This window comes from Anser cygnoides, chromosome 18 (genome assembly GCF_040182565.1).
Source record: "Anser cygnoides isolate HZ-2024a breed goose chromosome 18, Taihu_goose_T2T_genome, whole genome shotgun sequence".
Lineage (NCBI taxonomy): Eukaryota > Metazoa > Chordata > Aves > Anseriformes > Anatidae > Anser > Anser cygnoides.
The window spans coordinates 3,741,080-3,765,077 of record NC_089890.1 but is presented as its reverse complement, the minus strand read 5'-3'; the positions used below and the strand labels follow the sequence as shown (position 1 = coordinate 3,765,077).

The following is a 23,998-nucleotide window of genomic DNA, read 5'->3' as shown; positions in this document are numbered from 1 at the left end:
AAATACTGTAAACTTTTGTCGTTTTTCCCCCTACGCAAAGCAGGGGTGGCTGCTCTAGGCGTTTCTGCAGGCAGAGGGCTCATTGCTGCCTGACCATCCTGACGTGGCTGGAAGTGATCCTAGCAGCTGTTGGAACCTCCAGGTTCTGGAATTCCAAATTCCACTTTTGTCAGAAGGAAATGCATTCACCCAGCAGCCACAGAGGTTTGGTATTTCCCATATAACCTAGGAAGAAAACTTACTGGAAACAATAATGTGCTCAGAGAAGTAACGCCGTTTATGTCAATAAACTGTATGTAAAAATGTTTAATCGCTTTCCCTCAGCTCTAATACCGATTATTTTAACTGTAACAGTCAGTAAAGATCCAATGCAGTTTCCACTGACACCTGCAAGCTTCTTTTTAACCTCAGTTGGTGCTGAATTAGTTCCTAAATAAACCTCTAGTCATGACTTGAAAGGACTGTGCTAAGTATATTATAATGGGACTCATAATAAACACATTTCCCTGAACTAATGCTATAGGATAAAATAAATCAGGTTTCCGTATTAACCACATAGCCAAGAGAGCTGAATGGAATTGAAACATTGCTCCTGCCATTTATACATGGGAGTGAGAGAGACAGTTCCTCATTACAGGTACTTTAGGGCTATGTTTAAATAAAATACTTTCTGTTGGCTTGCCCTTGAACTCTGTCCCCTTCATCCAATTAAGCAGAAGTCAGTGAAAGAGCAACGTGGCTCAGAGCTTGCCCTGCAAACTGTAGGGCACTGTAAAGGCTCAGATCTAATCCTGCCATCATGAGGGGTTTGAAAAGTTTAAATCAATTGTCTGTGGAAAATCAATTATGTAGCAGACCAGTTTGCCTTCGTGGCGAATGGAACTGATTCATCTGTGGAGTGCTTTCCTGTTCAGAAAGAATTGTATTTGAGGTCTACGGCAGCAAATATTGGGAGAGAAAGTGAACGACTTCCTACTTAATGATAAGCAAAGTGCCAGCCAGAGCTGCTTTCAGACCACGGAGCTCATGGCTTCAGCTGGTGATAACATTTCTTTTACTGTCACGTCTCCTGTGCTGACATGCTTCAGGCGTTCCAGCAAATTCACTGATCCTTCCTCGCCCTGTTATTTTTGTGAAAACATGAATTTGCTTGTCAGTGCACATTACTGCAGCATATACAGTAGCCCAGCAAAATCCCAGCTAGTACTGATTTCATTTGAGTCCTTACTAAATAATGTAAAACATTGCTGAGCATTCACAAATTGTCATTGACATCACAGGATGATGTTAGGTGTTGCTTATGGGAAAACTCTCAGTAACTGCATGGTTAGACCTTAGATCCTGGTAAGAGTTAACACATCTCTGGATGTAAGCACAGAAGCTGGTTATTAGAGAATACTGCAAAATACAGATGCTGGCAAGGGTTTCCACACAGCTTAATTCTAGCTTTACCTCTAGTAGGGTAGGAGGAGAGGCAAGAAACACAGTGTTTGATGGGGGAAATTGCAGTGATACAAGTGAAAAGGAATTAGGGAACGTTTCCAGATATATAACCTTTCTGGATATGCCTTTCCAGATATAAAGAAAACAGTTTCAGTGGTAAGACACCAGAACAGGGGCCCAGAGAAGTTTTGGGATCTCACCCTTGGTGATATTTAAATCTTGACCAGACAGAATCTATTTAAATCTTGACTCAGCAACCTGATACAGCTGAAAGAGCTCTGAGCAGGAGGTTGGCCTGAAGACCTCCAGAAATCCCTTCCAACATGAATTATTCAGTGTTTCTTTTTCTTGCCTGGTCCTGCATCCACCCTGCAGACATCCAGTGCTAAGAGTATATATGACAAATAACTGTCATTATAAACATTTACTGGTTAGTAGTGTGCATTTAACACTCTGCAGTTCTTGAGGATCATTCAGAGCAAATAAGAATCCATGGTGAAGCAAGTTGATGTCAGCATTAAGTAATCTGGTCTGCCTGTACGTCAGTTTTCAGCAGATATCTCTAAAGGAGCAGAGGCAATGCCACACTTCAAAGTATTAAATCCCGGGTTTGAACTGTGTATTTTTTCCTGTGAATATTCAGCGTTGACTCAGTGTCTGGCTATAGCTGAGTGTCTTGGCATAACAAAACTTGGAAACGTGAATTTCTGTGAAACACCAACTTTACTTTAAGCATCTACAAGTCACTGCATCAGTTGCACTGAGCTATGCCTGCTGTTACAAAAGAGATCAACAGTGTAAACCTGAAAACAGAAAGCACGCTTTGGTCCCTTCTTTCACTAGTTTTGCTTCCTTGCTTCATTGCTTCATTATTTGGTTGTTGGGTTTGGTTTTCTGTTTTTTTTTTTTTTCTTTTCTGCCTTCTAGGAATGCTTTTCAGAATAATGTGATACTTGATATGACACAAGTGAGCAATAAAGCAAAAATTATTGTGGAGTCATTTTAGTTACGGAGTATTATTAAAGTTGCCATTTATTTCCTGTCATTTAATTGACTATGCTTGAATTAGACAGGCAAAATTGTCACTGATGCTCTGCTGCTGCAGAGGGGGTACGGAGTTTAACATCATACAGTGAGAGGGGAAGGGAAGCACTTCAGCGGGTCTCTGCTGCACAAGGGACACGTCTTGCCATACTGTTTTGCTGAGGCTGAAGTACTCCTGTGCCATACAAGGTGCCAAGACCAGGAAGAAAACTGTCGGTTTGTTGGTTTAAATCAGGCACAGACCGTGCAAGCTCTGGTGCTGGTCAGGATAGCTGCAGGATAGCTCTTCAGGTAGAATAGGAATCCTACTTAGAAAGAGTTCAGAAGGGAAGGACAGTTGGGGAAGTGGAACTAAAGAACTTATTTCTTGTCCTCGTTACAGCCTGAATAGTGATGGAAGAAGACGAAAGGCAGAAGAGGATGAAACTCTGCTTTTAAAAGGTCAAGCAGCATCAGTAATGAGAGAGCTGCACGTAGAGACATCTAGCACAGGTAAAGGAGCAGCCAGACTGCAAAACAAGGACAACAGCTCATCCTGTAAGTAACCTGATCAGACAGAGGGAGGTGTAGACTCAGTGATATTCATTCAGAGTGAATATCAGTTACTTTTCCACATCTTTCATTTTGTTCTTGTGTAAGTACTATTGAGAGGATTTAAAAACAATTCTGGTCTCATGCTAGAACTTCAGACAAGTACTCTGAGGTTCTTCAGGGCAGCACCACAAAAATCCTGCAGGGGCCCCTCCTCCCTTGCCACCTTTATTTATAGAGCTGTAGAGCAAATGTAATTACAAGTTGGTACAAATTAAATTGATTATCTGGTATTTCTAAACTTCTTGTCCTCTGGATACAGAAGAAAAACAAGAATATTTAAAAGTTAATATTTGGTATCTTTCTGATTTTAGATAATATTATTTTAGAATACAGTGAGAGGTAAGATTTTATTGTTGCATATTTCATAACAGTAACAGTCACCATAATGAAAACATCTCTGAGACAGAGGGTGAAATTTGTCCCTCCTCCTGCTCGGAACACAATCTGTCCCACTGGTTTTGAAGCCCAGCACAGGAGTAAATGTCACCTGGTGGCTGCAGTGGCATTTGCAATATAGCTGGCATTTTCTGTCACAGTTACTGGAAAATACCAAGGTACCTCCCAAGTCCTGGTAAAGTATTGATTGGAGGATGCTGGAGGAGGGCTGAGTTTAAAGACAAGCCGTGTATATCAAAGGAGTTGCTGATGGTTATAGCACATGCTGATAGCGTGGAAGGGGCACAGCCTTAGAGGAAATAACTCCCAGCCCTTTCTTTGAGAGCTGAGGCAGAGCCAAAGCATTGCACAGGCACTGCAAGGGTTTCCATTAGGGCATGCTTTAATCTAGCCCCGGTGTGGGTTTGATTCTGACCTCTCTCTGGGGGATGCTGGGACTGATGTCAGGTAAGGTTAGGCCTGACTCTCAGGCATGTATACAAAATCACAGCTATCAGAAGTGTCAAGTCGTATCTAGCTTGAAGTCCCTCAGAGTCAAGCTTTCCACAGTTATGCACAGGAATACTTCATGTGAGTACCTAAATATGGGTTCAGATCTTTTAAGCACCCAAGATCAAAAACCAGGCTGCAGGTTTGATCTTCTGTGACTTGTTTCCTCACTGCTGAGTAAATCATGTCTCTGGCCACCGTGGTTTTTGGAGGAGGAGCTGTCCTCTGGCTCTAAAACTCTGCCGTGGCCAGTGGCACACAGCCAGGGTCTTGTGGGGTTAAACTTCTTATTGAGGGATGAGAAACATGAACTTCAGGATAGCCTGGGCATCTTGTTCACTTGGCTTTTCTGAAACCTCAGGCTCTGTAACAGCCAGGGTTTAGAACAGCTTTGTGATGTGATAGCATAAAGGAGTGTAGAAGAGAGCAGTTCTTGGGGCCTGCAATGTTTTCCTGGTGCCCCCTTGTCCCGGAGGGCCCTTCCGCAGGGCCCCTGGCTAAGTGCCTTGCTCCCCAGTCCTGGCACTGTGCCTCCAGGTGCCTGCATTGTAAGTGCATTCACAGCACCAGTGTCACTGCGTAAGTATGAAGTGATGCTCCATTAGACATTACTCCTGCTCTCGCCTTCCCCAGCTTCTGGGGAAAGTCTGATATGATCTCCCCTGTATTCCCTGCATGTTCCCAACTCTCAGCAGAGGATTTCCTCTGTTTCTATGTCCTAGCTTCTTGGAGGAAGCATTTTCTTCTGACCTGCTTTCTTTTGCATGTACTTCCTGTTCTACCCTACCACACTGCACCTGCTGGGTTGGTTTTCTTCTTCCCTGTTTATACTGGAAAAAGGACATACCAACCACAAGGTTAATGAGGATAAAACAAGAAACAAAGCGTAGGGAGGTTTATATGAATCTGACTTCTTATCCAAGACTGGGATAACAACTGTGTCTTTGGGGTGAGACCATAGTGAGAAGCATGAGAGACCTGCGCTAATTGCTGTATAAGCAACTCAAGCCTGATGCTCTCCTGCCTTCTGCTGTTAATTCATCATTCCCTCAAGCTCCGCAGTCATGATAGTGGTGTGGTTTTGGGAGGACGGGGCTATATTGGCTTTAAAAAGGTAAATGTTTTAATAAACCAATCTGTGCAGCCAGTGTTGAAGTGCAACAAAGAAGGGACAGGCAGACGGCCGTGTTGGGACAGAGGGCTGCTTTTGGTCGGGGAGGCAGCTCTGCTTCATCTGCACGGTGAAGTCCCTGTTGCTCAGGTATCTCCTCTTGCCTAATTAAATTGTCTGTGTGCTTAGGTGGAGAGAGATGCAAAGTGCAGAAACAGTGTACGGTGCTTACATAACCTAAGTGATTTCTGCAGCAATCATTGTAGGAGTTAGCTAATGGCAGGGTACGGGGCCTCCTGCTGAGTTTCCATTACCTTGTAATTTTCAGCTTGTTCACTGTTGCAAGAAAGCCCCTCTGTCTTGTAATTCCTCCAGCATTCATGTCTCATCTTCTCCAGACTTGAAGTACATAAGATGCTTTCTGCTGGGGGATTTATTGAGATAAGTTATTGAAGTCAAGCAGTGAGGCAAGCATCCAATATTATGCTATTCATCTCTGAATTTATGTTCCCACTTTCTTTTGAAGGTCTAATGTAATCACAAACAATTTGTTTTGTATATGTTTAAAAATTCATAATTTTCTTGTACAATGGAAAAAAACAGCACTTGTAGCTCATTAGTGGTTGGATTCACAAAACATCTGGCTTTTCCTTTTGATGTAATTTCTGTGTGACTAAAATTCTGCCTTCGTTTTGAGCAGTTCAAGTGAGGAGGTACAATCACTCTGCCAGAAACCCATTAAATGTGCCCATGAGTCAGCCTGTGTAATCTTCCAAGTTTGTTTGGGAGGATTAGAATCCTTTTTCCCTCTGGCGTTTTCTGATCAGCTTTCCCAGGGTGTGGGAGAACCCCCTCCTGCTGACCCCCTGGTAAGGGAGATCCTTTCTCTCTCACTCTCTCTTTTTGCTCCTCTGTTGAACCCCCCGGAGCTCTGTGTGCTCGGTGCTGCACAAGCGCGTTGGAGGAGCGTGCCTGGCAGTGAGATCCAGGCCAAAGAAAGGCGGTAGGATTGTGCCTGCCCTTCAGCTGCTGATGCTAACAGGGCCTTTAGCAGAGATGTTAAGGACCTGATCTGCAAGTGTGGCAAGCACATCCAGCTCTGTTAGGTAGCTGCTTAGTTCGGGGCAGCTTAGTGCTTCTGGGATAAACCAGGCCCTGAAATCTGAATGATATCACTTGAGATGCATGTGGCCAAGCTGGGAATTAACCACACCTTCTACCTCCCATTCCATAGCCACAAGCCAGCCGTTTAGTTTTGAGAAGCTGCCATTTGTAGCCTGAATGTCCAGAAAGAATAAAAAGACCCCAGGAGGCACAGCAGATGAAGAGTCAGGCGCTGATCACAGGCAACGCTGCTGGTGTGAAGCATGGGCAAGGTCTTTAGGGCTTACTCCAAAGCGCAATGGAGTCGAAACGAGTCTCTCCTAAATGTCAGGTCAGGAGCTTACCACGGCTGTGTCAGATGTTAGAATGGTTGCTGCTGTGTGCTGCTAACATGATAGCAATTTTCTTCCAGGGCAACAAATCACACTGCCCAGGCTGATGGGGAGGAAATGTGACCAGACAGCAAAATTGCTAAATTTACAGCAATGCTGGTACATCCTGGGTCTGCAAAATCATGCGTTAAGCAGGATGTATTTTCCTATGCACAAGGTTAACAGTATGCTCGAGCTATTCAGTTCCTGAGAAGCAAGGTGAGAAAGCAGCCTTAAGCTCAGCAAAGCCCCACGTAAAACTTCAGAGGAGGGCTGTCTGCCCAAGTGACTCAGTAGCAGCTGATAGGCCCTGATAGCCTCCCGCCATGTCAGTCAGCCTGGGCAGGTTCCTGCATTTATTGAGCTGAATCCACTTCCAGCCCAGTGGAAATTTCAGACATTCAATGCAGATCTGCACCTGCCTGGCCTGGTTGTTAAAAGGCTGAAGCTGCAACTGGGCTCTTTCCAGAGCAGCTTCTGTTTCCAAATACAAGTGCAAAATATTGTGGAGGCTCTCTGTCACTGGGAGATGCTCACACTCCCCCTGAGATTAGCTTTCTGCAACCATATTGCTTTGTTTTGCATGTTTTTTGTTTTTTCATGGATGTGTAAATGTATTACTGCCAAGGCACAACCACATGCTGACAGTGGGTGGCTCACCTCTGCCTCCAGTTCATGTGCACTTCTCTCATTGCCTGTTGGCCTCCTGTATGGATCCTGCTGCTCTGGCAGGATGCACTTCACATTCCTGAGGGTAAACCTCATTTCTAAGGTGCACCCACTGGTGGCAGCATCCTCCAAATAGATTTCAGTGGTGTGGCCCACCACTGGCGCGGTCTGCAGCTGTTTGGTCTCCCCTATGGTGATGCTGTTGGATAGAAAAATGATGTTCCGTGAGGGCAGGAAGGTCTCTGCAGGAGAACCTCGCAGCAAGGCTGGTAAAAGCCTCAGAGCCTGGTTGACTTCAGTCCAGCTCTGCGTGTGGTCACAGCTGAGGATGGGTCTCCTTGCTCCCCAGCCAGTTCCCCATGTTCAGGAGGCTGTGTTTGGCTGTATTTGGATGGGGTGGAAAGGGTGCCAACTGCAAGGCTTAGAAACAACTTTAGCTGTGAACTTGGACCATAGTCTGGGAGCTGAGCTCATTTTCTTGTCATCAAATGTGTCTGGAGGAGGCTGCTTTTTCTATTTAGAAGATGTCTACATGCACATCGTCCTCCTGTGCTATAGTAAATCTTTCCTCATTTTTCTTTCCTTGCAGTTATCCAGCAGCTACCCATGCACTCAAACCTGTTCCAGAGACTTTAACTATCTGTGTAATGTAGCATTATCCAGCAATGCGTCGAGTCAGTTGAAGCTCTCAGAGGCATTTGTAAGGCCAGAATTTTTTTTTCCCACTAGCAGATCTTGCAGATGTGCACCGTAGCTTCTGATGCCTCATAATGTCACCTTTACAGAGAACACAATTACAAATGGATTCAGTGGAACTTGATTAACCCGTAGTTACTACTTTTGTACAGACAAATGTCAGGAGACTTCGTAGTCAGTTCATGAGTGAATGACTTGTCCAACTTTAACTTTTATAGAAACCCAGACTATATTGCACTTATCCTAACCTGATGATTTAAAAACACCTCCTGCTTTAAAAAGAAGCAGCCCTTTCTTTTGATTTAAAGTGTTGTTTTCCTTATTTATTTTTGACAAGGAGTGGCATTGTTGACTCTTTTTACTTAGGGAACCTTCTGAAGTAGCATCGCTCTGCCTACTGCTGAAATTTGCACTCTGGGGAATACCCTAAAGTTTCAGGAACACAGATTGTTCCATCAAAACAGGACTTTGAGAACAGTGAAAGTTGTGTGTACCAAGTTTAATCCTAGTGTAAACTGACATCCCAGTTCTACTGAATGCAACAGAGTTTCTTCAAATATATTTATGTCAAGCTTTCTTTAGTAATTTTTGGTAAATCAAGAGGATTATTTCAAGAATACCAACAAACATCTGACCCGACTCAAGAAGTTCATCTAGGTATTTTCAGCTTATGTTGTGCATATTTGGAGATTCTCTGAATACACAGCAGTTTTAGCAGCTAAAATATATCATATTTAAAACAAAGCACAGCTTGGAAAACTTCTGCTTCCATGTCAAGGGCTTCAGACCTTACTCCAAGATCACTTGTGGAATCCTGGTCTGTGACTTGGTACAGAGGAGGTTATATGCGTCCCTAAGTCTTCTGGTTTGAATGTAGCTAGTATGTCCCTCTGCCCGTTTATACTTGTCATGCTGGAGTTCTAGTTAGTCTGTGCTGCAAAAACTTGCAGAGTTTAAAACCCGTGCCCATTTGCCCCATAGATCTGAGTCCTAATCATAACTCGGAAGTCCTCTGCTTTCTTTTTCAGAAACACAATGTGCTTCCCTGAAATGGCTGTTGCAGGTACAGGCACACGGTGAACCACAAAGCCACAGGCACACAAGGTCTCATGTACATCTCCTCCTGGAAAGGGGTGTGGAGAGGGATTTCCGTGCAGCAGATGGCAGGACATTGCTTCATCTGTCTTTAGGGAGAGCATATGACAGTGAGCTGTGGAATATAAGAGCCTTAGAAGGGAGAAAAATTAGAAATAAGAAAATAAACAAAACCTACTAGTACACTACATTCTCCTCGTGTGGTAGGCCTCAGATATCATTGTTAAATATTGATATCTCCATTATTCTCCTCCAACAAGTAGTAAACACTCACACACCCTCTCGTAGGCAGAAGACGACCCGGCTGCGCAGGGCTGTTTGGTTGAAGCCTTCAGAAGTCCCGTGCAGTCCGCGTAACATCTGTGAGATGTTGACAGCATATGGTCGGTGCGAAGGCAGACGGGATGAGCGCCGTGGTCTCTTCTGGCCCTAAGGCCTATCAATCCCTGTCCACTCGCTGCGTGGCAGCCAGTCTGTGCCTTGGCACGGCTCTGAGCACAGGAGCGGGAGGCCAGGGCTGGCTTTGCGGTCGGCTGAGCAGCTCGGCACTGCTCCTTTTCCTGAGCGGTACGTGCGGCGGTGAGCTTGCCCTGATGGGGACACCGTGCCGTGTAGTGCTCTGACTGGGTGACGTTGGGAGTTTGGACCTACATCTCCTCGTTGCAGGGACGGAGCCTTTCCGTAGCATCATGTTTTGCAGTGCTGCATTTCCATGTGTACAGCCCATGGGCTACTTGGAAAAATAAAGCCTTTGTGTCTGACAGAACCAAACCACCTTATCTCCCCACCTCTGCTTCTGTCTGAAGGTTACCTGAGGACTTAGTTTGAAGGATCAGTATTTGTAAAGGGAGTCAAATTGCCTGAGGTGTTACTGAAACTATGCCAAATGCTTGACATAGGGATTTACATCGGTTTATTTATCTGCTTCTTCCTTGCACCTTTCTGTAAACACACGTCCGTAACTGCTATCAGGTACACTGCGGTGTGAAGCGCTGCCCTGGTAAAACATGACAGCTCTTCCCCAGTGCTTTCAGGGCTTCAGATGGAAGAAGATGGAGAATTAAAAAGTGATCTCATTATCCTCTATTGTGCATTAACAAAACCCTGGCACTAACACAGCGAATACAGATGGATGTGAAAATAATTGCTTGGTGCAAGTCGGATTTGGATTTTTTCGCTCACTTTATCATCTGGATGCTGAGGGGAATATTAGTGAATTATGACATGGGAAAGTAGGTCAACATCAAACCTGGAATGGAGGGGGAATGTGGTTGAATAGTACAAGACTGACCTGCTTGTAGATAGGCAGTTGAAAGGCGTACTGAATTGCCACCAGAACGATCCAACGTCGCTGACTCTGCTTGCGCTTTTGAAGAGCTTGGCAGTGAAGCAGTTGTGTAGACATATGTCCTTTAAAAAAAAAGAGGAAGGAACCCAGTATTGATTTAGACAGAAAAGTCAAATGTTTCTGCTGCAACTGTGGCAATAAATTCAAAAATAATTCAAGAGCTTCTGGCTCTCAACATGACAGGCCAAGGGGATATGCCTCCTGGAGTAGAACCTCCCCCAGGGGTGGCAGAGAGCAGTGGGAGAGGATTAATGACTGCACTGCTGAACCATGCACAATGCACAACATTAGGAGGGCTTTGCTATAATGAAACCTTCAGCCTTCAGCTGCCTTGCAGACTCTCTGAATAGCAGCTGCCAGCACTGTGGAGGAGCTCGGCACAATAGAAAAAGGGTCAGACCGAAAAAGTGGAGCTGGAGTTAAAAACTAGTAAAGAGATAAGGGAAAAATAAGTGTGGAGAGAGGATTTTTTTTCTTTCCTTTTCCCTTTTTTTTTTTCCTGTGGAAGCAGCTGATTGCAGCATTCCTTGATGAGACAGCCATCGTCCTGGGAGATGAGGTTTACATGCAGGGATCCCCATGATTTCTCCCAGCGACTGGCCAGACAGTTTTACAACCTGCTTTTAATGGCTAGAGTGAAGTGCCATAGCTAATCCATCTTACTCATTGTCTTATCTTTATTTCTGGGCCTGCAGTGATGAAGTGGAGCCTCATCATGTGAGGTGCCATACCACCACAGACTAAACACACTCTTCCTGCTCCAAGATGCTTACAACGTCAGTGTCAGAGGAGGCAAAGGAAAGCTCAAGGAAGAAATGAGGTGAGGAGCTGTTACACCACTTGTCCTCTTTGATGTTAATAGCAAAGAGGAAGCTGCTCCTAAAATGCATCAGACTCCTCGCTGTCTTTAAACCATGCTTTTCTACAGTTAAAATGGATTAGAAAAAGAGAAAAGTGTCATCTCACAGGTGATGTAACTGAATGTTGACTTGGTTGACTGCAATTTGGAGCAGCCTTGGTGTGATTTAGCTCTGGGGAGCAGATAAGCACATAAGGGAAATTTTGGACCAAGCCATTATGAACCCCGTCAGCCTCGTCAGGAAACTGGAAGGGAGTTTTCCCATGGCAAACCTGATAAATGAGGTGGTGCTCAGATGGTGCCGTAGTCTTTGAGATCCAAAGTCTGTTCTGTTACAGGTGCATCAATGTGCAAAACCACAGGGAGATTAGGATTTTTGAACAAAAGGGAAAAAAAAAGAATAAAAAATAGTTGTTAGGAGACATGGCTGCTGCATTTGCTTATTACATCTTGTTGAACATTTTTAACAATCCTCACAAGTATCTCAGGCTATTATGGCAAGGGCATTGCATGACTTGCAAAAGCCTAAGAAATAGCTAAAAAAATGCACACACACTTCTCTAAACAGAGAGGTGAAACCCGGGGAACCTTTGGTTTCGTGGCTTGATGCAATCAGGGAGCAGACAAATTTTCCTGCCCTTAAATGCAATGGCTTTCACTGGTCTGGTATTTAAGGGAATAACCTTTAACACAAGGCTGCTGCATTGCCCTGATAATAATCTGTCTGCATAATCTCCTGAGGGCTTTTTAGGTTCAGCATGTTTTGCTTTGTAGGAGTCGCAGTTCTGTCTGTCTTTTAAATACCACCTGTGTGCTCGTCCCCTTGGGTAAGCACTGCGGTACTGCCCCTGAGCCAGACCCCCTCTGTGACCCCCTCTTACGTCCTTCTTCGCCTTAGTTCCTTGTCCTGTGGGATGGGAATGCCACCATACCTCTAGAAAGTGTTTGTCATGTCCTGCGGATTTGGTGACAGTGTGTTGTGAAGCCAGCTGAAGTGCAGGTTACCAGGGTGTTGTTGGAGTGTTACCTCAATGCATTTTTTCTCTTCATATGGCTAATTGATGCTGGAAGAAGCACTGATCTGAAATAAAGCGATACAAATTTTGTATGGCTTCCTGGACAGCACCAGTGTTGCTCTAGCTTTTGCCTTACACAACAGAGATCAGAATAGGGCTTGTTCTGCACTTCAAAGAGGAGCATGATCATGTGGAGCATGGGTTGCATCGGTTTAGTTTGGTTTGGATAGGATGGGATTGGTTTTCCTCCCAGCTGTGCCTAACAAAGGCAACTTTATACAGTTACATTGCATGGCAAGTTGGAATTCGATTTTGTGGACTTGACAAAGATTTCATTCAGCACAGGGATTTGCATAAAATGGCTAATGGTTTGTGCTGTAGCGATACAAAAGTCAATAACAACGTCAGGGGAAATAGGACAGATCAGCGTAAAATGAGAATGCCAACCAGGATGCTGGCAGCGTGGAGATGAGGCTGAGAAAACGCCAGCATAGGCGAACAAAGGAGTCCCTCGCTGCTGGCACGGAGCATAACCCCAAACAGCACAGCAGAAAGCAGGTACCTCCAAAGCAAGCGGTGGCTACATGCCACCCCGAGGAGAGGGCATGGCACGTGGGGGCACGGGGAAGCATTTAGAAAAGAAAAGAAAAATGTTTTATCTGAATACTAAGGCAGAAAGCTTCAGCTTATTTATCTGCTTTTGAATTTTAATGATCAGTTCGAGTGATAATTACAGAATTTCTATATTTATATAAAACCAGCACATAAAATAGCACAATTTGATATTTATGAAGTGCCAGTTTTCCATAAATACAGAGATTTGTTAATGAGCGCTGGGAACTATTCATTAAAATTCAGAAGTAGATAAATAATGAATAGGAATTGCTGTTTATTCATTAAAATTCTCCAAAAAAAAAAAAAAAAAGAAAAAATATCTCCTCACGTATTGTTGATGAATCCAGCCTGTTTTATAAGCGTTTTGTTTTAATTAATGCCATTTGACACTATTAGTGCCAAAATAGCAGAGAGTCATTCTCACATTGCAGGCTCTAAGTAGGGCTGCATTAAAGCTGTCCAAGGCCCTAGGATTTAACAAATCTGGGCCCAGTTTGAGCATCCATGACTGCTGTAGGTTCATCCCCACCGGGGTTGGAGGGGTCACACAGTGCCTGTGTGTGCACCGCGGGGTCCTGTGCGGACCTGGTGCCTCCTCATGGGGCTTCTGCCCTGCCTCTGAAGGAGGTTTTATCCTTCTCCAAATGAACGCTTTGCTGATAAAATTTCTGCAGAACAGTCAATTTCAGAGTACAAGTTAGAGGTTTTGTGTCAAGCTATCTGCAAACTCCTCCGAAGACAAATATGTGCTATATTTGGGTCCTTGGTTTTCAAGCCTCACCCCTGTGCTCTCTAACTGACAGCTGGGCTTCTCAGGAGGGTGGACCTTGACCCAGGTCCTGGGCACAACATTTTTCTTTGTGCCCCTCGCCCTGCTTTGGGAGGGTGGTGAGCATCTCGGACAGGGATCTGTCCTTGGAGCTGTGCAAGGGCACTGCAGCGGGGTCAGGGGGTGTGGTGCCATCTGGCTCGAGCCCTGGGTACTTCGGGTTGTCCGGGGGCACACCCAGTGGAGTGCAGTTGGTAAGCAAATGGATAGATGTGTAAGAAAGCGGACAGATGTTTGAAACATCCCTCCACACCATACACAGGCGCCTCTGGAGCAGGCTTTGTCTTAGCAAGGTTAGTTTGGTTCAGTGTAATTGCCAAGTTTGGAAGAGCTTTGCTGGGTCTGGAAGCCTGCATATTTATATAACACATAACAATGCATGAGCTGACCATCAGCTTAACATTCAGACCAGTGAAAAATCTGGAGCAGCGTCATGTTGTGAGCTAGGCCCGGGCTTTCAGGAAGGAAACTTTCAGACAAAGCCCTCTGGGTTAAAGCATTGCCCTTTTCTTCCTCCCTACCTGTGGCCGCCTTTTGTGCTCCCTTTCATTGCCTTGTTCCATATATACATTTGCTTCTAGGCGCTTTGAAGTGTCCTCCATGCCACGGAAGCTGCTGCTCTGAATGCCGATGAGCGTCTGCCAAAGCCTGGCAACGTTTTGTTGGTTCTGGGCCCTCCAGGAGAGCTCACCTGCTTCACCGCAGCTGGCGCAGGAGCCTGGGGTCGGAGCCGAGGGGGTTTCTCCCCATTGCCTTCGGGGGCACTGGGTCAGGCCCCGCGGGGAGCTGGCGATCTCATTTCTGGCTCTGGCTGTGGAGCACAAGAGGAAAAGTAACGCTGTCAGTTGTGCAACTGTCAAGAACACAAGGTAAAGGGTTGTCAGGAAGGACATGGAATTGGAAATGAGGATTCAGGGGCCCCTTTAAAAGAGCTCGTCTTTTTTTTTTTTGAAATGAAGACAGACAAAATGGATCTTAGTATATTAAAAAAGGTGTTAACGGTATTTGGCTTGTAAAAGGTTCTCTTTCCACCTTTCATTCCTTCTGTCTCCCCTTGACCTCTTGCCTTTCCCTGAAAGTTGGATATAAAACAATAAAATGTGGGGTTTTATGTAGAATACCAAATCGGCTCCTGTGGGGAACAGAATTAATTCTACTCAGGAGCAGAAAACGAAACCCAGAAGCATCAAAGCGTAGACATAAATTCAATATCCCACTGAGCCCATCACTTAGGATACTTCACCCTTTCCTGCATGTCTATCTTTCAATCAAATGTAGATGTAGGGAAGGGGTTTATTTTAGTTTAGCCTGGTGTTACAAAAGCGGAAGGGAAAGAGCAGCAGCAGTTGCTGTCTGTTTGCAGTGTGAGGTTTATAATTTCACAAATGCCAAATGCATTAATCCAACCTGTCATGTTGCAGCTCTGTTTGTAGATCAAATGGGATTAAAAGATTTAGTTGAAGCTTTCTTGATACATTTAAATAATATGACTAGAAATCTAATATTCAGAGAAATGAATATTTTAGAAGTACAATTTGAAACACCTGATACGTTAACACCCACCGTATTAAAAAGGAGCAGAAGGGAGGTTGACCGAATCTTGCAAAACACGTCAATAATGCACACCATTTTTAGCATCGGGAAACTGGCCTGGCTCCTGCTCTAACATCACTGGGTTCATCCACCTCTGGAAATCCAAGCAGGATGCTTTAGTGCAATTACTCCTGTGCAGGGCTAAGCAGTAAGCATATGCTTACACACTTTGCTGGACAGGACCTTTAAAAATTGCTACTAAGCTTGTTTTTTCCCTTTATTTTTTCCCATCATACCCATTGTTTGTTTATTCTGTATGAGGGAGAAGTGGCCTAATCTTTTGTCTTTTTTACTCCGTGACATCTGATTAAAAGAAAATGAAATGCGTCTTTTAAGTGGTGTTAAGTGCCTCTGTTCCTCCCAGAGGCAGGAAGTCTGGCACACAGGTCTTGTTAGCAGGAGCGGTAGGGGCTGTGTGAATGGATAAAGTGTTGGTGTAAAACACCTATTCAGGACTAGTTCTGCACCCAGGACATCTGGTTGCGGTGTGAGTAGACGTATACAGAGCTGCTCAGGCTTTCGTCTTGTGCTCATAAGTGGGCATCGGTGGCTGGAATTCAGCTCAGACTGTGCAGTTCCTGGACTGTAGGCAGTCCATGATGGTTCATGTCAATGGATTGCAACATCGTGCCAGCTTGAAAAAAAAATAATTGAGGATTTAGAGCTTGTTTTGAAGGAAATAAGGTTTATGATCTGGAGAGAAATAAGGACACATCACATGGCCCTACCTGTAGTAGATGTACTGGCTTTCAGTAGCAGTTTTTGGTTAGGCAGCTGCGTCTCAGTGGACTTGATCTGCCTGAATTTCTATAAAGAATGTAATAAAACAATGCAAGATATTACACACTCATGCAGGTACACTAAGCAAATAAAGGGAGAAGGCAGATTACAAATCTTTCAAGGGCTGATACTGGGGTTTATGATTTTACTATTGTCTTGTCCAAAAAGTAGATGTGAACCAACTGGCGATACAGCCTTGGAGTGGGCATCAGCAATCCCAAGGTACCAGCAGCAGAGAAACATCTGGGTGAAACTGGGTGAACTTCGGGATGGGAGTAAAAAAACAAGTAAAATTTAACGACACAAAAGGCCTGGTCATGCTGACAGTAAGAGGTTATTTTTAAAAATATACATTTTTCTGTTAGGCACAACAGAGTGAGAGAGACAGCTGAGTGCATTAGGCCAAAACTAGGCTAGGAAACTACAAAGTGTGGTGGGAGACATGACCCAGAGCAGTCTGAGGCAGTTCTCAGCCTGAGGGAAGCACTGGCCTTGCTGCACAAAGCCAAGGTGGGACTCTGAGGGAAACGATGCACTGTTAGAGCTGCCTGTGCTGCAGAGGGATGAACCCGCCCTGGAAGAGCTGGAGATGGGCTGCGAAGGGTGATCAAGAAGATGAAGAGCTTCACTCAGACAGAGAGCTTTGGTAGCGTGGCTGAGCAGAGATACGGTTGCTCTTTCTAAGCCCACAGGGAGGAAGGGAGTTTATGCTGCGATGGAGAAGAGCTATTGAAGAGAACAAATAGGCACAGACTGGCCATCAATAACCTGGAAACCTCGAGCTGTCACGGGGAGGAAGTTCTGGAGCAGCCTCTGTATAGCAGGAGGAGGGGGGTGAACTTACCCAGTTTTATTACAGATCCTCTTTGGGGTTTGTTTGACAGGGCTGCTTCCCGCAGTCACAGGAGACCAGACCCCCTCAGCACGGCTAGGGATGCTGACAGCAGTGATGCTAATGGTAATTAACCAAGCCCGGTCGACTCGGACTCTGGCCAGCTGAAGGTCAGTTACATTGCCAGGGGCACAGGTTTGCTAGAAGCGGCTGGAGGGTAAGAAGAGACAGTCTGGAGGGTGGGGGAGGTTTCTGCAGTGCTAGGCACCGAGCTGGGAGAGGGTAAAAAGCAGAGATTTGGGTAGTGTTGCTGGATGTCATGGGAGCTGAGAAGAGAACTGCTGCACCTTTATGTTCAGGGCTGTATGTTATTCTGCAGTGTTCCAGAAACTTCTAAAAGCATCAGCATGGTCCTTACCAGGAACCGAGTGCAGCTGATGCCAGCTTAACATAAATACTGATGTCTTTGGAAGAATCTTAATTTCTTGGCTATTCCCTCTGCCAGTCTGTCCATTTGAGACAGGCCAGTCGAGAATGAAAGAGGGTTAAAATTCTTGCTACCTACTTTTGTTTGAAGAAAACATATGAAGCTTTGGACAGAAAATCATTGCCATGTTAACATCTCCTTTTTCAAAATGCAGTGTAGTAGTTAATAGAAACATTGCATGTATATTTGCCAAATCAGCAGCTAGTTTAGCAGGGACCCTGATTCTGTGTCATTCTGAAGTTTGTGTGATGTTTTTGTCCTCTGTCCCAAACTGTCCTAACCTGTCTTCCAAAGCACAGGCATTCATTATGTCATTTACCATCTCATTGCACAGTCTTGTACCTTATAAGCTTCCTGTCTTTTAAACTATGTTATATATATGCAAAGGAATTTCCCTTCTGCCTTCTGTTCTTAACCAAGAAAATAAATCACAACCAAACTTACAGACTCCATCTCTTGCATGGCACAGAATAGTTCCATGTTGTCTCTTCTGCTTTTTCCCCACCTATCTGAAATTCTCTTACCTCCTGACACAGTGAGAACTGCATGCTGTGGAAAATCACAGTGTCTCTGTTAGATATTTCTGACAAGCCCTGGTATTATCCAGGGAACAATCCGTTACTTATATATCGAGAAGTGAGAGCATGTGCCTTTAACTCATGTTATCTCACTGTGATTTCAAATATAAACACTTCTCAGAAGTGGGAGAATAAAACTGAAGGCTTTAGGATACTGTCATGTCCAGTTACAGTCAAGCTTCACATTGCAGCCTGCTTTTGAAAGTAAGAAATGGTGGGGTTTTTGGTCCATGCATTTTTGGCTTAGCTAAGCAGATGTTTTGTTGTTGAAATGTTTCAAAGCAATGGTTTCTTTGCAAAATATTTTTCAGGGGTGAAATATCTGTCCAGGTCTTATAAGAAAATTCTAGATCTTAAGCTAGGTCCAGTCATAGAGTGTCTGGTACCTGGGGCCAGTTGTGGTTAAGCAGCTAGGACTAACGCTGGAAATGCCTAGGTGGATTTCTGGAGACGCTCAGATGGCCACTTCTCTGGTGAGCTTAGAGCCTGTTTTCTCAAGATGGGGATGGAGGGGAGTTTCCATAATTTAACTGTAGGCACCGAGATTAGCAAGGCTGAGGTGACAGGGGTGCTGAGAACCCACCTGCCCTGGCCAGAGGTGTCGCTGGGGTCCCCTCCTCTGCCAGCGCCACCTGGGGCTGGGCTGCTTGCTCCCGACAGCGGTGTGGCCTTGCTCGTAGCCAGCACTGTGAGGGCGTGGGCTGCTGAGAGCCCTGTGGGCCTCATAAAGCACCCAGGTCATGTTTAAAAGACTAGTTGCCCTGAACTCCTCTTACCCTAAATGGACCCGAAGCACTCTCAGCTCTGAACGGAGCTGTCCTAAGGCAAATGGGCTCGGAAGCCCAGCACTTGGATTGGATTTCAGAAGCAAAGAGGACAGATTCCCCTGCCATTGCCTCTGAGGATTTCAACCTAAGCACCTTTGCTCTTTTGGAATTCCACCTAGCATCCAAATACCTTTACGTCTCTGATCACTATTTCAGGAGAAAATGAGTGCTGTGGGCCAGCAAGCCCTGGACCTGCCTATTTGTACTCATAAAGCCTTCTGGGTTTGATGCATTGCTCACATGCAGAAGGCTCCTGACGCACATATGTACTCACAGGAGTAAGACCCAAAGCAAATCGAGTTATGCATGACATCAAGACACACTTGCAAAAACAATTTTAATCAATTACAACTACAATCGCATGCTGTACAAGCCACAACTGGATTGTCTTATGTACCAGCCGATCATATTGGGCGTGTAAGATTAAATTAAAGTTTTCTAATTGCGTTTAGGAACATACAAAATGCTACAGTCTAAAGTGTAGCAAATTAATTCTTCAGGCATAGCCTAATTGGATGGAAATTGATTTATCATGTTTGGACCAAATGAGCCGGTAAGGCATGACTAGTAACCGTGAGGTAAGGAGAGCACCATGCATGTGTCAGTGCTGGTTAGAGAAGAGAGTATGTCCAGAAGAAATGAAGGGTGTTACATTGGAAAGTCTCTCTGAAGGGGGAAAAAGTGACATATTCACGGTCTCTTGTTCATCTGTACAGAGTGACTGAAAAGCCTTTGATTATTTCTGAAACTCCAGGATACAGCTAGGTCAGTAAGGGAAGGAGAACATTATTTTCTTAGCCTCTGTAAATATTATTCTGCAAAAGGAGGATTTCAGCTGTTATACTAATGCACTGAAGAAATGGGTATAAAATTTCTCCTTTGTAAGAGTCATGCAGAATTTTTGGGCGGCCAAGCAATAGGGCCAGGGCCAAAGGCATCCACGTAAAAGGTCTCATCCTCTGTAGCAGGCAGCCAGTTTTAGAGTTGGTGTTGTGTCTGTTTAAACTCCCTGTAGATCTGGTTAAACTCGGTAGCACTATCCGATAGTGATGGCACAGCAAGCTTTTATTGCTTGTGGGATATCTGGGCAGAGATGGTGGGGGAATATGGTGCTTCCACCATATCATATGCTGTTCTGTGCCTGTCGTGCCTCATCTCGTGCATTATTGAATGCTTTGCATTGCACAAAACTTTGTGACTTAACGTCCTTTTGTGGAGGCTGATGATGAGGTGGTCTGCTGGGAGAAAAAGCGTGTTGTAACCAAAGCCTGGACCCCGGCTGTGGGAAGGTGTGACCGTGGGCTTCGTGATGGCTTAGAGGTGGGATGGAAGTGCTTGAAAATAATCTTTGTGAATTCAGGACAGAGCCTTTTTTATTCATTGCTTGTATTTTCTGAAGCAAGTGGAATATCAGCGATATTTTTAAGAGATGAATGGGCCTGGTAATGGCCCTCTCTCCTAAGGGTCAGTGTCACCTGTTCAGTACATCTTCACTTCTCCATTTATGAAAGAATGAATGTTTTCCATTTACCCCAGTCTTATATCAGAAAGGAGGATATTTGAACCAAACTAACTGTTTCAGATTGCCTACTATACATGTTCAAGAGATGCCTAGTATTATTAATAATACAAGTAAAATTAAATTTGCTTTATCACTGTGAGAGGAAGAAGAATAAAGTTTATTAAATCTCCCCACCAAAAATGCTGACTTACTGAAAATAACAGGTCTCCATTAACAAGAAGCTAATTTGCCATAAAGAATTGCTTTGCTTATGTAAAGGGACCAATTGCTCTAATTGTGGGCAGCGCACAAAATGCTTCCTGGAGAAGAACTGTGCATTCTTGGATTTTAACTGCACAGGTTCTTGGAGTTCTGCTTTCCCCAAAGTGAAATGCAAGCTTTAATCATCTGGAAAATTAGAGGATGGCATTTGGGGTATAAACAAAAACCTGAGGAGAGATGCTGCTTGCTTCCCAGTGAGAGTCCAGCTTTCACAGTAACTAAAAGGGATGTTTCTCTTGTGACTTACAGGGTGAACCTGCTGAAAAACTCACTGCTGCTCAGTATCCCTAGAGGTTAATTTTGAGGGCGAACAGTTTTGAGTGAAGAAAATCCTCAGTCTGTAAAGGATGTATCTGCCTTTGAGCAGAGCCTTGCAGTTACTCACAGCTGGGCTGCCTGTCCCAAAGCCTGTGTGGGAGGGAACACTATGATGGCTTTCTGTTCGCTCCTCTTCTTCCAAAGAGGACACGACACATCCAAGGCAGGGAATCTTGTTTCCTGGGCAGGTTCTTCTCACCACAGGCGTTAACCTACTCCCAAAGTCTGCTCTGATCTCACAGCTCACACTAGGTTCATTTACCCTGTCAAGCAGGGATTGGGTACCAGAGCAGAGTGGGGTGGATTGGTTTTACTTTCATTTCTTGTTGGCTTTTCCCCTGTCTGGGGGTTTCCAGGGGAATTTTAGGCAAAGCAAGTCTTTTCTTCTAGCTTCGTGGAGCACCAGAACTCTGGGTTTTATGAGGGCAGTGAAGGATGCAGAGAGATCTGGTATGTCTAACGTGAAAAACCTCTACAGAGCTATCGCACCTGCATGCTGATATACTTTAAGTCTGTTTATTAAGCGTGTCGACGTCCCAACCCGCGCACTGTTGCACACAGAGGAAAGGTGGGATATCCCCCTTCTCACTTTATCACCTCTGCAGGGGTGACATTTTTCCATTGACTCCAGAGAGAACCTGTAGATAGAGATAAAAGAGGGTGGGCCTCGGGCCCCCGGCACTGCTGCTAGCTGGCAGAGGCAGTGGCATTCTCTGACAAAATTACAGTAACTCTATGTACAGCTTCACACCCAATTTAAAAAAAAAAGTCTTCAATATTCAGTGTGCCATTTTCCTTTGCTCATGGGCTAGCAGTGTTTAGCCACAGTTTAGATTTGAACAAGTGAACATTTATAAGGTATGCATTTAAAAATTTCAGTCAGTGCTCTCAAACACCCAGTATCAATTGGTAGCATTGATTTATATGTCGCTGCGTGTGGCTAGGGGCCAAAACCGATCTCAGCCACACCGTGGCTTGGAAATAGGACATGTCCTGCCCGGCCCCAGCTGTGGCTGGTGGGGAAGCAGCAGCAGTGCAGCTCTGCAAGCTGAGGACCCAGCATGGGTATGACTGCGTGGCTTCATTGAAGCCACCAGATCTGCTCTGGTTTTTATCAGTTGCGGATCAGCCTCAGAGCCTTACAGTGTTCATCTGAGTGACTTTAAGCACATTCCCTCCTCCGGTGGATGCAGGCCAGAATGGAAATTGAAAAATGGGAGGAAAAGGCCAGAGACAGACACACTCCTGAGCAATCCAGTGCCATAAAAGTAAATCCCTGTGGAGGCTTCTGGGATTATTTAAAGGAGGTGGTAAATGACTCAGAATAAAAATATAACATAGTCCAGAATCACCAGCTGTGTTTTCCTTCCAATGGTTTAACAGTGATTGTGTGCTATGTCTAACAATGAAAACAGAGTAAAACTCTTCTGCTGGAGTTCACAGGCTGCCAGATTTCTGGGCAATGAGACACTCTTGAAAGAGAAACTACGCTTCAGACAGGGGAGAGAGACCTCCTGCTGGATTGCTTCTAAGCAGCCTAATTGGGGCTCAGTAAGCCCCAGTCTCATGGATTAACATCCTTTGTAAGGAGATTCATGGTAGTGATAGTTTTATAAATGGTTAGTAGTAGCTATTTCAGAGGTGATAAATATATGTTACATCAAGTGGTTATAGGCATATCAGTAGTTAATATTGTAAGGTGTTCATAAGCAACCTATACATCTACTGGTCTCATAATAATCTGTACAAATTGATTAACTATTTATCCAAACATTCTTTAAACAACCCTTCAGAAGCCTTTTATAAATACACCCCTAATACAAAACATTCTCACTCAGCTGTTTTCCTGACCTCGGGCACAGTGCAAGAAGAACCAAGCGCATTAATTCCTCAGAAGTCCAGCTAGTGATAACCATAAGATTGAATCTGTGTGTGGATCAGTGCGTGATTCAGTGAGGTTTCCCTAGGACCAGTAGCTGGCTGTATGTGCAATTGCTCCTGGCCCACACGCATCGCTGCACACCAGCGCAGGGCTGCTCTGGTGCAGAAAATAGGGCAGGACGCTCCCGGTAGCACACTGCTTCTCCCAGGGGCTTCACAGCGCTCGCATTGCGCTGCAGGGGGATGTCTGTCTGCCGGCACTCTGGGCTTGTTTCTGAAGCACCAGGACTGGGAATCAAGACATCTGAGAACAACACAAGAGTATGGTGTGATGCACTGACCCTTCTGCCAGTTCTCCTTGTGCTGAGACGTAGCAGTGCACTTGCTCTATCGGCTCAGCCTCCCTCTCGTCCCCCTGACCCTAATTCTAGGGTGTCCCTAGTTCTCTCTGACCATCAGTCCCTTTTCTCAGCTTTGTCAACACCCCCCGAGCAGGGTTTAGCTGTATTTATCTCCATTTCATACACTTCCCCCATCCCAACACTGCCTTTGCTGCAGCCCTCGGTGAGACTCACCGTGTCCAAACCAGTGCCATGGGGCCAGTGGTGGTTGGTGATGGCTGAGTCCGTATTGGGTCCAGTCCTGTTCAGCGTAGTCATCAGTGACCGGGATGATGGAACAGTGCACACCCTCGGCAGGTCTGCTGATGACACAAAGCTGGGAGGAGTGGCTGATACCCCAGAGGGCTGTGCTGCCATTCCGAGGTACCTCGACGGGCTGGAGGGCTGGGCTAAGAGGAACCTCCTGAAGTTCAACAAAGGCAAGTGCAGGGCCCTGCACCTAGGGAGGAATAACCCCAAGCACCAGTACAGGCTGGGGCTGACCTGCTGGAGAGCAGCTCTGCAGAGAGGGAGCTGGGAGTCCTGGTGGGCAGCAGGCTGACCGGGAGGCAGCAGTGTGCCCTTGTGGCCAAGAAGGCCGAGGGGATGCTGGGCTGCATTTGGACGAGTGTTGCCAGCAGGTCAAGGGAGGCGATCCTGCCCCTCTGCTCAGCCCTGGTGAGGCCTCACATGGAGTACTGTGCCCAGTGCTGGGCTTCCCAGTACCAGAGGGATATGGGGCTGCTGGACCGAGTCTGGAGGAGCGCTACTGAGATGGCTGGGGTGTGGAGCACCTGTCCTACGAGGAGAGGCTGAGAGAGCTGGGCCTGTTCAGCCTGGAAAAGAGAATACTGAGGGGA

The 23,998-nt window shown here is 45.4% G+C and overlaps 1 long non-coding RNA gene across 1 annotated transcript in view; it reads left to right on the top strand.

The window, feature by feature from the left end:
- The window catches only part of LOC106041064 (uncharacterized), a 399,163-nt gene that overhangs the window by 135,090 nt on the left and 240,075 nt on the right, over positions 1–23,998 (top strand). Inside the window, exon 15 of the long non-coding RNA XR_010825713.1 lies at positions 2,870–2,979. This is a non-coding gene — a long non-coding RNA (uncharacterized lncRNA). The remainder of the gene's footprint in view (positions 1–2,869; positions 2,980–23,998) is intronic.